Source organism: Ailuropoda melanoleuca, chromosome 14, assembly GCF_002007445.2.
Source record: "Ailuropoda melanoleuca isolate Jingjing chromosome 14, ASM200744v2, whole genome shotgun sequence".
Classification (NCBI taxonomy): domain Eukaryota; kingdom Metazoa; phylum Chordata; class Mammalia; order Carnivora; family Ursidae; genus Ailuropoda; species Ailuropoda melanoleuca.
Window position 1 is genome coordinate 16,664,970 of NC_048231.1, and position 11,999 is coordinate 16,676,968.

An 11,999-nucleotide genomic window follows, 5' to 3' on the forward strand; every position below is an offset into this window, starting at 1 on the left:
CGCCTTCCCCCTCTCTCTTTTCACTGGTGACAGACCTTCATCACCACCTGAAGGCTCTCCCTGCCACTCCTGCTTCCTCCCCTCTCCATCTTTCACAGGCCTTCATGACTTGGTGTCTGCTTCCTCAGGGATCCAAACAGTGGGCCTGGGGTGGTCTAGGGAGATGGGGCAGGCCCATCCCTGGGCAGGGCCAAGGAGGGGTATGGCCTCTTCTCCAAAGCCACATGCCTCATGAGCCCCAGTGGCAGCTGGGGTGTGCGATTCCTGGAGAGGGATAGAAGGAGTTTGGCTAGAGGTGGATTCCTCTGTCACTCATGCCAACTTGGAAATGAATCCAACTGAGTAGGCCTGGCAGGCATTTGGCAAAAAGGAATTTGGTTTCCTTGCAGCAGGGAGAGGAAACAGCTCCCCCCCACACACACACCCCTTTTTGTTTTGCTGAGATTGGGCGTGAAGAACCTCTGTGTGTGGCTTGACGGGCAGAGAACAGGGCTGTCCTGGCACAGCAGGCTGCTTGGAGACAAGGATGTGCCCTCCAGAGAACTCCCTATTGCCCATCAGGATCGGGGGGCATCGCCACAGAGGGTGGGAGTTCGGGCAGCTGTACCCCAGACCTCGGCGGGGTGGGGCCAGGCACCGCACGATGGTACAGGTGGTGTGCTGTCTGCGGGCAGAGGGGAGTCTGCGGGGGGCTTGTGAAGGGCCACATGCTCTTATGCAAGCCCAGTGGACAGTGCTACATTTCCCCCAAGGCACAGTGACAACCGCGGTGTTCTTACAGTTTTAAGGACAAAGATAATGAAGCAGCAAAGACCAAATAAGAAAGATGCCTCACGAGGCATAGGAGGACAGAGATGGTACTTAGTAGGGGAAGCTAAGCAAAGAGAGAAAAAAAATAGTTGAGCTCTTTGAATAGAGAACAGAATAAAACAAAATCAAAACCAAAACCTGGGTGGGGCAGGCAGGGCAGGTGGGGATTGGTTGCAGAAGGGCAGGAGGGAACTTTTTGGGGTGATGGATATGTTCCATAGCTTAACTGTGGTGGTGGTGGTGGTTACATGTGTGTTTATATTTGTAAAACTCATCAACTATCCACTTAAGGGTGATTTTTATTATGTATAAGTTCTACCTCAGTAAACATGACTTTCACAAAGATTCTCCCCGTCACCGCTCACCATCTGATCACAAGGTGGGGGCGTTTGTGTTTGTCCCACAGTGTCCCCCAGGCCACGGCGCCGGGCAGCCTGGCTGTCCCTGAGAAGCAGGCTGGGAAGCAGAGAGGTGCTGCCAGGCCACCTTGGCCCCAGAGCCCCCACCCAGGGGGCTGCTCAGACTCCAGGGCAAGCTTTTACCTCTTATCTGCTGTTTAATTTTCCGTGATTGTCCATGAAAGGGAAATCCAGTAAATTTGACGATTGGGGACAGCAGATGGTCCAATTTGAAGTAAAACATGGGCATCTGGAAATCATTTTTGACATTCTAATGGAAGCATGGGTCTGCAGAGCTCAGAGTAAGGAAGGACGCAGAGAACCTTGAAGACCCAAGACTGTTTAAAGAAGATGTGACCCCAGAGAGAGCAGGCTGTGCCAGTTTGTGCGTTGCAGTCATTCTTTTGACCTAGGGCATGAGCAGGGTTATAAAAACTTTCAATGCCAGCCCTTTTTAAAAAAAAAAAAAAAAGTATTTTTTTCTTTAAAAGCTTACAAATGCTTATTATCTTTACTTATACAATGAATATACATTCACTAAGCTAAAAATTATGTTTCTAAATGTAATGAATATTCCTTTTCACTCTGCCCTGCCCCATCCATCCCAGAGGCCTCCCCAGAAGTGACCGTGGTGTTTTTCCAGATATTTCAGTGTGTTTACCTACACGTGGACATACAGATAGAGATCTAGAACTTGGCTTTATTTATGTTACTGGGATCATTCTGCAAGTATGGCCCATGTTTTACTTTGTCCACTTAGGGACACATCTTGAACTTCCCTCTCTCTTCCTCATTCTTTTTAACGATGAACACAAGTCCATGGATTTGCCACCCCACCATTCCATCCCCTCACTAGCCCTTCCCCGCGGGTGGTCACTCAGACTGAGCCCAGTGCCTCCCAACTGGGAGCTCTCTGAGGGACCCTGTTCCACCCTGGCGCTGCCTCACCTCTGAATTCCTTCTGCTGGACCGTCATCAAGCCCCAGATAAGACAGGCGGCTCTCCTGCCCATCCCAGTGCACCCACTGGGTAAGGAATGGCGGAGAGAACGCTCATCCCCTGAGACAGCTGCTCCAGGGCAGTGGGACGCTGAGGGGAGTGAGATGGTGAGGTCATAGGGAGAACACATGGGTGGCCCATGGTGGGGCAGGGGAGACCTGGCTTGAAGAGGCCAGTCTGTGTATGGGAGGCTGGGGGAGGGGTGTCATATTTAGTTTTAGAGGGGAAATCAGAGTTGGAATCCCCTGCGTGCCTTTTGTTCCTCTGTTTTTAATACACTGGTGAGTGCTCTGTGCCAGGCATGGTGTCCGGTGCTTGTCACCAAGACAGCTTTGTACCTGGTTACAACCAAGAGCTAAGTCTCTGCATTGTCCTTGTTAGCTTTGTGTCCTTGTTCCTGTCGTTCTGCCTCTAGTAATAGTCATAGCTAATGTTTGTGAAGCCCTTACCAGATATCAGACAATGGACAAAATGCTTGCTTTTTTTTTTTTTAAAGATTTTATTTATTTATTTTAGAGAAAGAGAGCGTGAGAGCGGGGAGGAGGGGCAGAGGCAGAGAATCTCGTGCAGACTCTCCACCGAGGAGGGGCTCCCACATGGGGCTCAATCCCAAGACCCTGAGATCATGACCTGAGCCGAAAGCAAGGGTTAGTTGCTTAACCGACTGAGCCACCCCAGCGCCCCTACAAAATGCTTTCTGTGCCTCACCTCCCTCGATCTTCTCAACTCCCAGGACGTGGGAACTGAGTCACGCCTACTTTAGAGGCAAGGGCAACTGAGGCTTAAACCCAGGCCTTTCTTGTTTCGTGCTCATGAAGCACCCAGTGAGGTGAGTAGTGTCCCTTCCTGTTTTGTGTATCATCAGCGTCCTGTTGCTTCCTCCTCCTGACGGTTCCCCCAGCCAGGGTCTCCCTCAGTAAGCCCTGATAGATGGCTCTGCCCCTTGAAGCTCTGCCCAGTGATTCCGCACAATGGGAGCACCGGGTATAGGGTGTTCTGCCTTGGAGACAAGGACATCGGGTTTTCTTCCCAGCCTCCTTTAAGAAGTCTGTTCAAAGTGTTTTCCTGGAGTCTGGAAGCAAAAGGAGAGCATCTGCAGGGCGGGGTTTCTCAGAGGTGGTCACGTGGCATGGACCACCTGCATCAGAAGCATCCCCAGAGCTTATCAAATATACAGGCTCCTGTCCCCAAGCCGCCGGATTAGAGTCTGAGCAGAGAACACCTGAAAATGTGCATTTTATTTTTTTTATTTTTTTACTTTTTTAAAAGATTTTATTTATTTATTTGACAGAGATAGAGACAGCCAGCGAGAGAGGGAACACAAGCACGGGGAGTGGGAGAGGAAGAAGCAGGTTCATAGCGGAGGAGCCTGATGTGGGGCTCGATCCCATAACGCCGGGATCATGCCCTGAGCTAAAGGCAGACGCTTAACCGCTGTGCCACCCAGGCACCCCTTTTTTTTTTTTTAAGATTTTATTTATTTATTCAACAGAGATAGAGACAGCCAGCGAGAGAGGGAACACAAGCAGGGGGAGTGGGAGAGGAAGAGAGAATGTGCATTTAAACAAGCACCTTCCCAAACCCCAGCCCTCTTCAAGAACCTGGCAAGCTCTGGCGCACAGGCTGTACTCTGCCCTCACAGTACCGGCTAAAACACTGCCCCTGCCCTTTCTGGATGAGTGGTCAATCTTGAAAGATCCAGAGTGTCCTAGGAAAACCAAACAGACCTCTGCTTTTTTGGAAAGATCCAGCAGTGCTGAGAACACTGTCCCTCAAAGCACTGACTGGAGGAGTGGGGCAGGGCTTGGGCCACCCTGTCCGCCCCGGTCCCTGCCTCCTCCCTCTGGCTACCGTGGACATTTTGTTTGCAAGCACCGGTCAAAGGAGACGGCAATGTTTGTGTCTGTCAGCGCCAGTGCCGTTCGGCCAGGGCACGACAAGCGCGGCCGATTCCGGTGCGCACCTCGCCCTGCACGCAGGCCCACGGCTTTGTGGCTCTTGTGCAAAAGGCCTCCGTTCACCTCCCTTCCCCCTCTACTCTCCGTCCTTTGGCTGCTGCTGTCAGATGTGTTTTTGGAATGATCCAAAAGTGAAACATGCCCCCTCCTCCAGGTTGGCATAAGATCGGTGTCTCTCAAAGCACAGTGCACAGACCACCCGCCCCGGACCCTCCTAGGGAGGCTTACAAAACACAGATGCCTGCCTGCCACCTGGACCTGGGCAATCCGAGCCCCCAGACATGGGGAATCAGAATTGCGCGGTTTGGCCTGGGAATCTGCATTTTAAGCACAAGGGGGCTTTTGATGCACGTTAGGACATTAAGGCCTATACTCGCCTGGAGGAAAGAGGGTGAATGTAAGTTTAATTGGGCCGCGGGTCAGATCAGCCTCCTGGGTCTTTGGCCTCCCTGAAAGAAGCAAAGCCTCCCCCCGCCCCCGCTGCCCCGGCCCTGAGCCCCCATGGCAAACTCGGCTCCTGTGGCCTCACCCCACTGCTAGGGCAGCAGGCACCCAGGGCTCAGCCTTCTATCAGATTCAATCTCCTGTCACTTTCAGGACCAGTTCATTATTCCTTTATTATTTCCATTCTCCTGCTTATCGTTATTAATAATCACTCTAGACTGGCCAGGGTGATGACAGCTCCCCCTTGTCCATTCTTTCTGTCTGTTTTAATCCTGCCTGCTTATCTGGCATTAACCTGATCTTTTCCCCCATTTAATTAAGCAGTGCTGGTCAGCCCGCTTGTGCCCACATGGAGATGGGAATGACTGGGTCTCCTGATAGGCAGAGGAGTGATAGGCTCTGTGGCCAGAACATTCTACTTCCCAGAGGGGCCCGAGGGCAGGGGCATGAGTCCCAGGAAGGGCCACATTGGGTCTGAGGGCTGGGGAGGCAGGGAGGGTTGATGACCAGAACCCACTGAGAAACAATGCTTCTCAAACCGTAGAGAGTCTCAGCATCCCCAGCTCTGTTAAAATAGAGATTACTGGGCCCCACCCCAGGGAGTCTGATTGAGTAGGTGGCCATGAATCTGAATTCCTAATAAGCTCCAGGTGGTGGTGATGCTGATGGGGTCACTCACACTTGAGGAGCCCTGCATTAGCGGGCCAGCCTCAGCTTTAGTGCTGGATGCTGGCCAGGCCCAAGCATGCCTTCCTGGGAATGGACTGAAGAGGATGAGATTCAGGCAGGGAGGAAATTATTAGAGATGTGAGGTGGTGAGGGACTGAACCAAGGGGGTACTTGGACTGTAAGGGGAGGGATGGATCTGGATTCAGCGTCTGATCTGGAGAGGCAAGCGGTCTGCATGCTGGGGGAGGCAGTGAGAGAGAAAAAAGCAAAGACACCTGGTTTTGAGCAACTGGCGCTGTGCTTGACAGGAATAAGTACAGAGGGAACACATAGGGGTAGGGCCGGGATGTGCTGAGGTCAAGACAAGCTACTTAACTTTCAGGGGTTAGAGAAAAAAATGAAAATTCTGGGCCCTTCCTCAAAAATTATTAAGAATTTCAATTCTTGCAGGAGAAGAGGGCGTTAAAGCAAGCATGGGGCCTTTCTAAAATGCAGAGCTCTGTCCTACACACGACACAGGCCACCTGCCATGAAGGCAGCGCTGGCTGAGATTCCGCTTGATTCTTCTGCCCCTGATAGCTGACAGAACAGGCCATCACCTTGGCGGCCCGTCAGTTGCTCTGCAGGCCCTTGTGTGATTGGCATGTCCGCTTCTAGATGCCACGAGAGACAAAATGGGAAGTCACAGGGCCCAAGATTCACAATTCAGAGTCCTAGGAGGGAAGAGCCCCAAGTAAGAAAACATGATGGGTAAAATCCTAAAAGAAGTTGCTCGTCCGACAATTCGTGAGTGAAGGGTACCGTGGCCAGGACAACCTGACCTTGTCTGTGGATGGACCTTTAGCGTTGTAAGCTACCATTTATTGTGTGTGTGCTCAGTTCCCCACAGCGCGCTTAAATATCTTACTTGGCTTCGTCCTGGCAACAACCATGTGAAGTGTGTGTTATTGTCCCCCTTTTACAGATGAGGAAGCTGAGGTGGGGCGAGGCACAGGAAGCTGCCTAGTGAGGGAGCCAGCTCATTAGGCCTGCGCACTCGTCTGGGGTGGGAGACGCTCTGCGCAAATGACTGGGGAGTCGGGGGGCTGATGTGGACGGGGGCACTGGGGGTGTTGCAGGGAAATGCACAGATACCCAAGTGCCAGCCAAAGATGGAAGGATTTAGAGCAATTAAAANATTTTTTTCCTGGGGGGTGTTTGGGGCCTTTTTTTTTTTTTTTTTTTTGAAGCGAGTTTCCTGACTTCAAGGTGTTAACCGGCTCTCTAAATGGTTTTGTTTTTTAATTGCAGCAAATGACTGTGGAGCCATTAGATTTTGCCTCTGTGGTTGTTTCTGAGCCCTTCCAGGCCTCCTCCTTCTATTTATTCTGTTTAATTCAGTCAGGTAGCTCCGGGGCAATGGAGATCAATACTTCTCTTTGATAGAAAAGAGTCAGGTTTGAAACCCAGAGATAAAACTGACACATTTTGTATAAATTTAATTAAAAATGCACCTTTAGTGGCTTGTTGCAGGCACAAAGCCGAATGTCTATCTCTCTATCTCCCTGTCTCTCCCCCTCTCTTCCTCTCTCTCCCTCTGCCTCTCTCTCTCTCCTTTCTTGTTCGTAACGGGGAGATCTCTACATCTGCCTCGCCTTAGTCTTGGTTCATGATTTTGGACTTGAAACTTCCGTGCTGAGGGACGCCGACAGAAGGGTCTGAAATTCTAAGCAGATGAGCCTGGCCTCCTTTTGTCCAGAGCAGGCTGGGGAGAGGGCTTCTCAGGGGAGAGGACTGGGAAGCGAAGCCCCAGGATGGGTTTGCTTTTGCTTCTTCAAACCCTCCTCTTTGGGCTCCGCGGCCTGCACGCTCAGTGGCTGCCCTGGTCGGCCATTTTTGACCTGCCTGCCTGTGGACCTGCTCGCACTTCCTGGGGCCCTTGTGGGGTCCCCGACAGAGGTGGGAGTGGGGCACGGGGCCTGGAGCCCCTCTCTGGTGACCCCAGGGCTGCTGCACACATTTGTCTTGTGTTTTACAGTCCCCCCTTCACCTCCTTCCCCACCGGCTCCCCCCCTTTCACGAGCCTCAATCCCATTTGGCTTTCCTCATTTTTCACTTGAGTGGGTTTCCTATCCCCAACTCTGCTCTGGCCTCACTCTGCTCAACACCAATAAAACACACTCAACACAGGTAGAACAAGGTGCCCGGGCCCGGTGTGACAAATGACTCACCAGGCCTCGCGAAGCGCGGCTGTAAATTCCCCCTCCCGTCGCGAGCCTGGGCCTGTTCGGCGGGCGGCCCCTCAGTGGGGACGACGAGGTGGCAGCGGCGGGCCTCAGACCCAGAGTTCGGTCAGCCCCCAAGGCCCTTCCCAGGATCCTGGGCAGCCGGGAGACGGCAGGGCGGCAGAGGAGGGCCTACTGAAATGTTTACACCTGCAGCTTTGGCTGGGACAGCTCAGACTTGTGAATTTATTGGCCATTAACTCCAGCAGCTGGCATTTACTACATACTTGCTGCGTGCCAAGCACCGTCGCTCGGGCTTGCGTTCCATTTTCTTTGACCCTCACAACAATGCGGTGTGTCGTAGTTACCGTGGCTGTCCCTGTTTCACAGATAAGACCCTGACGGAGGCCTAGCAAGGTCACAGAACTCATCCAAGGTCATCTGGCTAGGAAGCATCAAGGCGGCATTAGGGCAGACCTCCCAGACGCTAAAATCTGGGCTTTTCATTGCCATGCCCTGTGTGTGGCAGCGGGCCGGGCACGCCAGGAAGCACGGTGCCGTCTCCATTCTCCAGTTTGTATGATTTCATGCTGTGGGGGCCAGGGCTTACTGGAGAAAGGTCGCAGCTGAGTTTACAACTGATTTCCTTCTCTATTCATGAGGCTCCTCCCTCTGGGGGCCCCTGCAACCTGTGTACTTGGCGGGGGGTTGCTCCTTCTCCCCAGGAAGAGTGATCGGAAGCCCAGAAGCCCGTGCTCCTGCTCTTGCCCAACCTAGAATAGCAGGGGGAAGCAGGGGGGCGAGCGGTAGCACTGGGGGAGGACGAGGAGGGGTTCTCCAGCACGTTCTGTTGTCCGGGAGCATTCGGAGCTTGGATGTCAGGCGTGTAGGACGCAGGGCTTGTGAATCTGTGCCGTGGTCCTGTAGGTGGGCGTTGGGTAACGTGGTGGGCCAGCATGTTCGAGCCCGTCTCCTCTTTCGCGTTGAGTACCTTTAATCGCTGCACATCAGCGTTCAGACTGGAGAGGCACAAGTCCTGGGTTTGAGCCACTGGACCTTCCTGTCTGCCTCCTTCCTCTCTGGCAGTTACAAACACCAGCCGCTTTGTGTCTAAAATGGCTGAGATAATTGAAACGGAATTTGGAATCAGAGCCCTGCAGGCAGCACTTGTTGAAAGAAGAAATAAAGATCGTTTGGGTCACGTCTTTTGTAATTTGTGTTTAATAATCGTACCAGGAGGTGCGCACAAAGGGAGAGGCGGCATGTGAGCCAGCTCCCAGCCTGCCAGCCACCCTCGCTGGGTCTGCTGGGGAGGGATGAGCAGCGGAAGGAAGGTGCTGGCAGGAGGCTCCCGAGTTGGAAAAAATTCTCTCCATGGGGCAGGGGCAGGAGATGGAGCACAGCTTGGGCCTGAGTAGCTGAGAGGGCATGCTGGGGGCCCTCACCTCTGTCCTGGGCACACCTTCCAGGCACCCCGTGCCATTCCCCCATGTGAGGGGAGGGTGGCAGAGTGGGGTGAGATAGCAGGAGCCCCCAAGACCCATGCAGTGATTTCAAACAGGCTGCAGTGGGACTCTCGTTGGATCAAACACTCAGTACCCTGCCCCTGCTCAGTCTTGCCAGCCACACGTGGACTTGGGGCAGATACAAGATCTAGGCTATGGGTCTGTGGATTTTCAAAGCTGTCCTCCAGGAGCCCTGCAACCTGCTATTCCCTAGAATCACAGCTCCCCGTGTTTGGGTCCTCAGGGAGTATGCGAGGGCTACACTGATACAGCGCCCTCTCCCACCAATGCCACGCGCGACTCGTACATAGAGTCACCCACTCCCCACAACTTCCAAAAACATTTCCCCCTTCCCCTGTGATGCTGCCCTTTCCTGTCTGCAAGAACCTGTGGACTCAGGATCCCAAGGGCTCCCCCTGCCCCCACCCTCTATCTACCATCTTGGTGGGATGGGGGAGGCTATGAGGAGCTTAGGATTCAGATGGAGAGATAGCGCTATGAGCTGAACTGTGTCCCGCCAAAATTCATACATTGGAGTCTTAACCCCCAGTATCTCAGAATGAGACTGTATTTGGAGACTGGGTCTTTGAAGAGGTGATTAAGGTAAAATGAGGTGGAATGTGTGGACCCTAATCCAATAGGACTGGGGTCCTTAGAAGAAGAAGAAGGGACACCAGAGATGCTCATCACAGAGGAGGGACCACGTGAGGACACACTAAGCAGGCGGCCATCTACAAGCCAAGGGGAGAAGAAACCAACCCTGCCGACACCTTGATCTTGGACTTCCAGCCTCTAGAACTGTGTGTCAGAAAGTACATTTCTGCTGTTTAGGCCACCCCGTCTTTGGTACTTTGGGATGGCAGCCCTGGTCAGCTACCACAGATAGTGGGTTGTAGGGGGACACTTGCTGGTGATGCTCCTTGCCCTGCATCCTCTCCCTCCCTTTGGACATGCATAACGTATGTTCGAAAGTACCAAAGAGAGGAGCTCCACCTGTTCCCCTCTCCCAGCGGGGCCAGAATCCAGATGACACGTGGCTCAAGGAAGGGAATATGCATGCCGGTCTTTGCCCTTGGTTCTTTCTTGGAGGCTCTGTGCTGCCCACCACCAGGCCCTGGGGTTGGGATGCTCACAGCTCTGTGATGCCCAACTCCAGTGTCTTCCTTCCATTCTTAAGACCCTTACCCTTTTGCCATTGGTCATGTTGGTGACACAAGGGGACTCTCAATCCTTGCAGAAGCCAGACTCCTGGTATATCCTAGAGATCTGTCACCTGGAACCACCCAGACAATAACAGCCCTGAACAGATTGCAGTATAAAAGGAGGGATGAACAGAGAGCTTTTCAAGTTCTGGATGTCTGGTGTGAGCGCTGTGAATTCCTTCCCTACCCAAGAGTTCTGGCACCTCTCTCAGGGCAAAGCCATATGGTCCCAGGACGGCTGGTGTCACACACACTGATCCTGGGCCCTTTGTGGTGCATGTCTTGGGCCATCAGGGGAACAGGCTCTGGGTAACAGAGTTAACCCAGGGCTGGGGACAGACGAAGGAGGCAGGGGCAAAGAATGGAAAGGGCCAACAGTGACCTGGACTTTTTAGCTTGGAAGGGCCTTGTGGGAAAGAATCCCAGATGTGCTATCATTCCTAAGGACCACTTCCGCTTCCAAGAGCTGGTTATAGGCTCTTGACTGTCTCCCTGCATACTGGCAATAGATGGGGGTATCTCCATTGTACCAAAGAGAAAATGGGGTTCAGAGAAGATATGTACTTGTTCATGATCGCACAACTCAAAAAGGGAAGAGCTATAATTCCGTAATTCAAACCCAGGACTTTTGGCCTCTCAATCTAGCCCTTTCCTTTCCAGAGCAGGGATTGGCAAACTACAGCCCACAGGCCAAGTCCAGCCCACCACCCATGTTCACTAAGCTGAGAGCTAAGAAAGGTTTTTTTATTTTTAAATGGTTGGGGGGAAAATCAGAAGAAAAATAGTATTTCATGACAAGTGAAAATGACATGAAATTCAAATTTCAGCATCTATAAATACAGTTTTATTGGCACACAGCCACACCCATCTGTTTCTGTATTGTCCGTGGCTGCACGTTACACAGGCAGAGCTGACGAGTCATGACAGAGACTGTATGGTCCCCCGAGCCTCAAATATTTACTTTCTAGGCCTTTACAGAAAATGTTTGCCAACTTCTGCTTTAGAGCCACACAAACTTGGGGGACGGAAGAGAGATCTTAGAAACCATCTCTTTCAGAAATCTTGATGTCCGCTTACTCTATCCGTTTTCCAAATTACCAGAACAAGGCCCAAGCGTGTGAAGAGCCACAGTCCGAAGCTGCCTCTGGATGCTGGTGCCCCTGCTCTCAGGAAGCTGGGCTCACAGCCGCCTACACCGGGGCTTGCAAGCAGGACCCTCGGCCCCATGTCGTCTGCTCCTTTGTCTGCGTCGGAGGTTTTTACAGGGCTCCTTTACACCAAGTCAGCAGTGTTCTCAGGCTTAGGAAGCTCCGAACCCTGGGGCCCAGATGTGACCATCACCTGACCAACAGGGTGGGGCACACGTGGTGAGACTTGGGGTGCACAGTGGGGCCCAGTTGCGGTTTGAGCAGGTTCCAGGGCTGGTTCTATAACTGGTGACCTCGGGGGAGTTTCCTTCAACCTTCTGTGCCTTAAATTCCTCCCTTGGGAAGTGGCGGAAGTAATAGCGTTTACCCCACGGATTGTGTGAGGATTGAATGCATGGGAAGGGCTTGGAATGGCACCTCAGCAGTGTGTCCTGTGTGAGTGATGGCGATGATGAGCCCTCGTCTAGCCCGCTCCTTGTCCTGGCCGGACTAGGCAGAAGCAGAGATTTCTACTGCACCCCCTGCCCCAGGGGCTTCCTGCCCCGGGGCCTTCCCTGGACGTCTACTGCAAAGAGACACAGACCTCGGGGCAGGGCTTGAGATTTTCTGCCAGTTTCCCTTGGTGTCTGTGACCAGGCTTAAGGGGGACAGGGTGGGTGGGG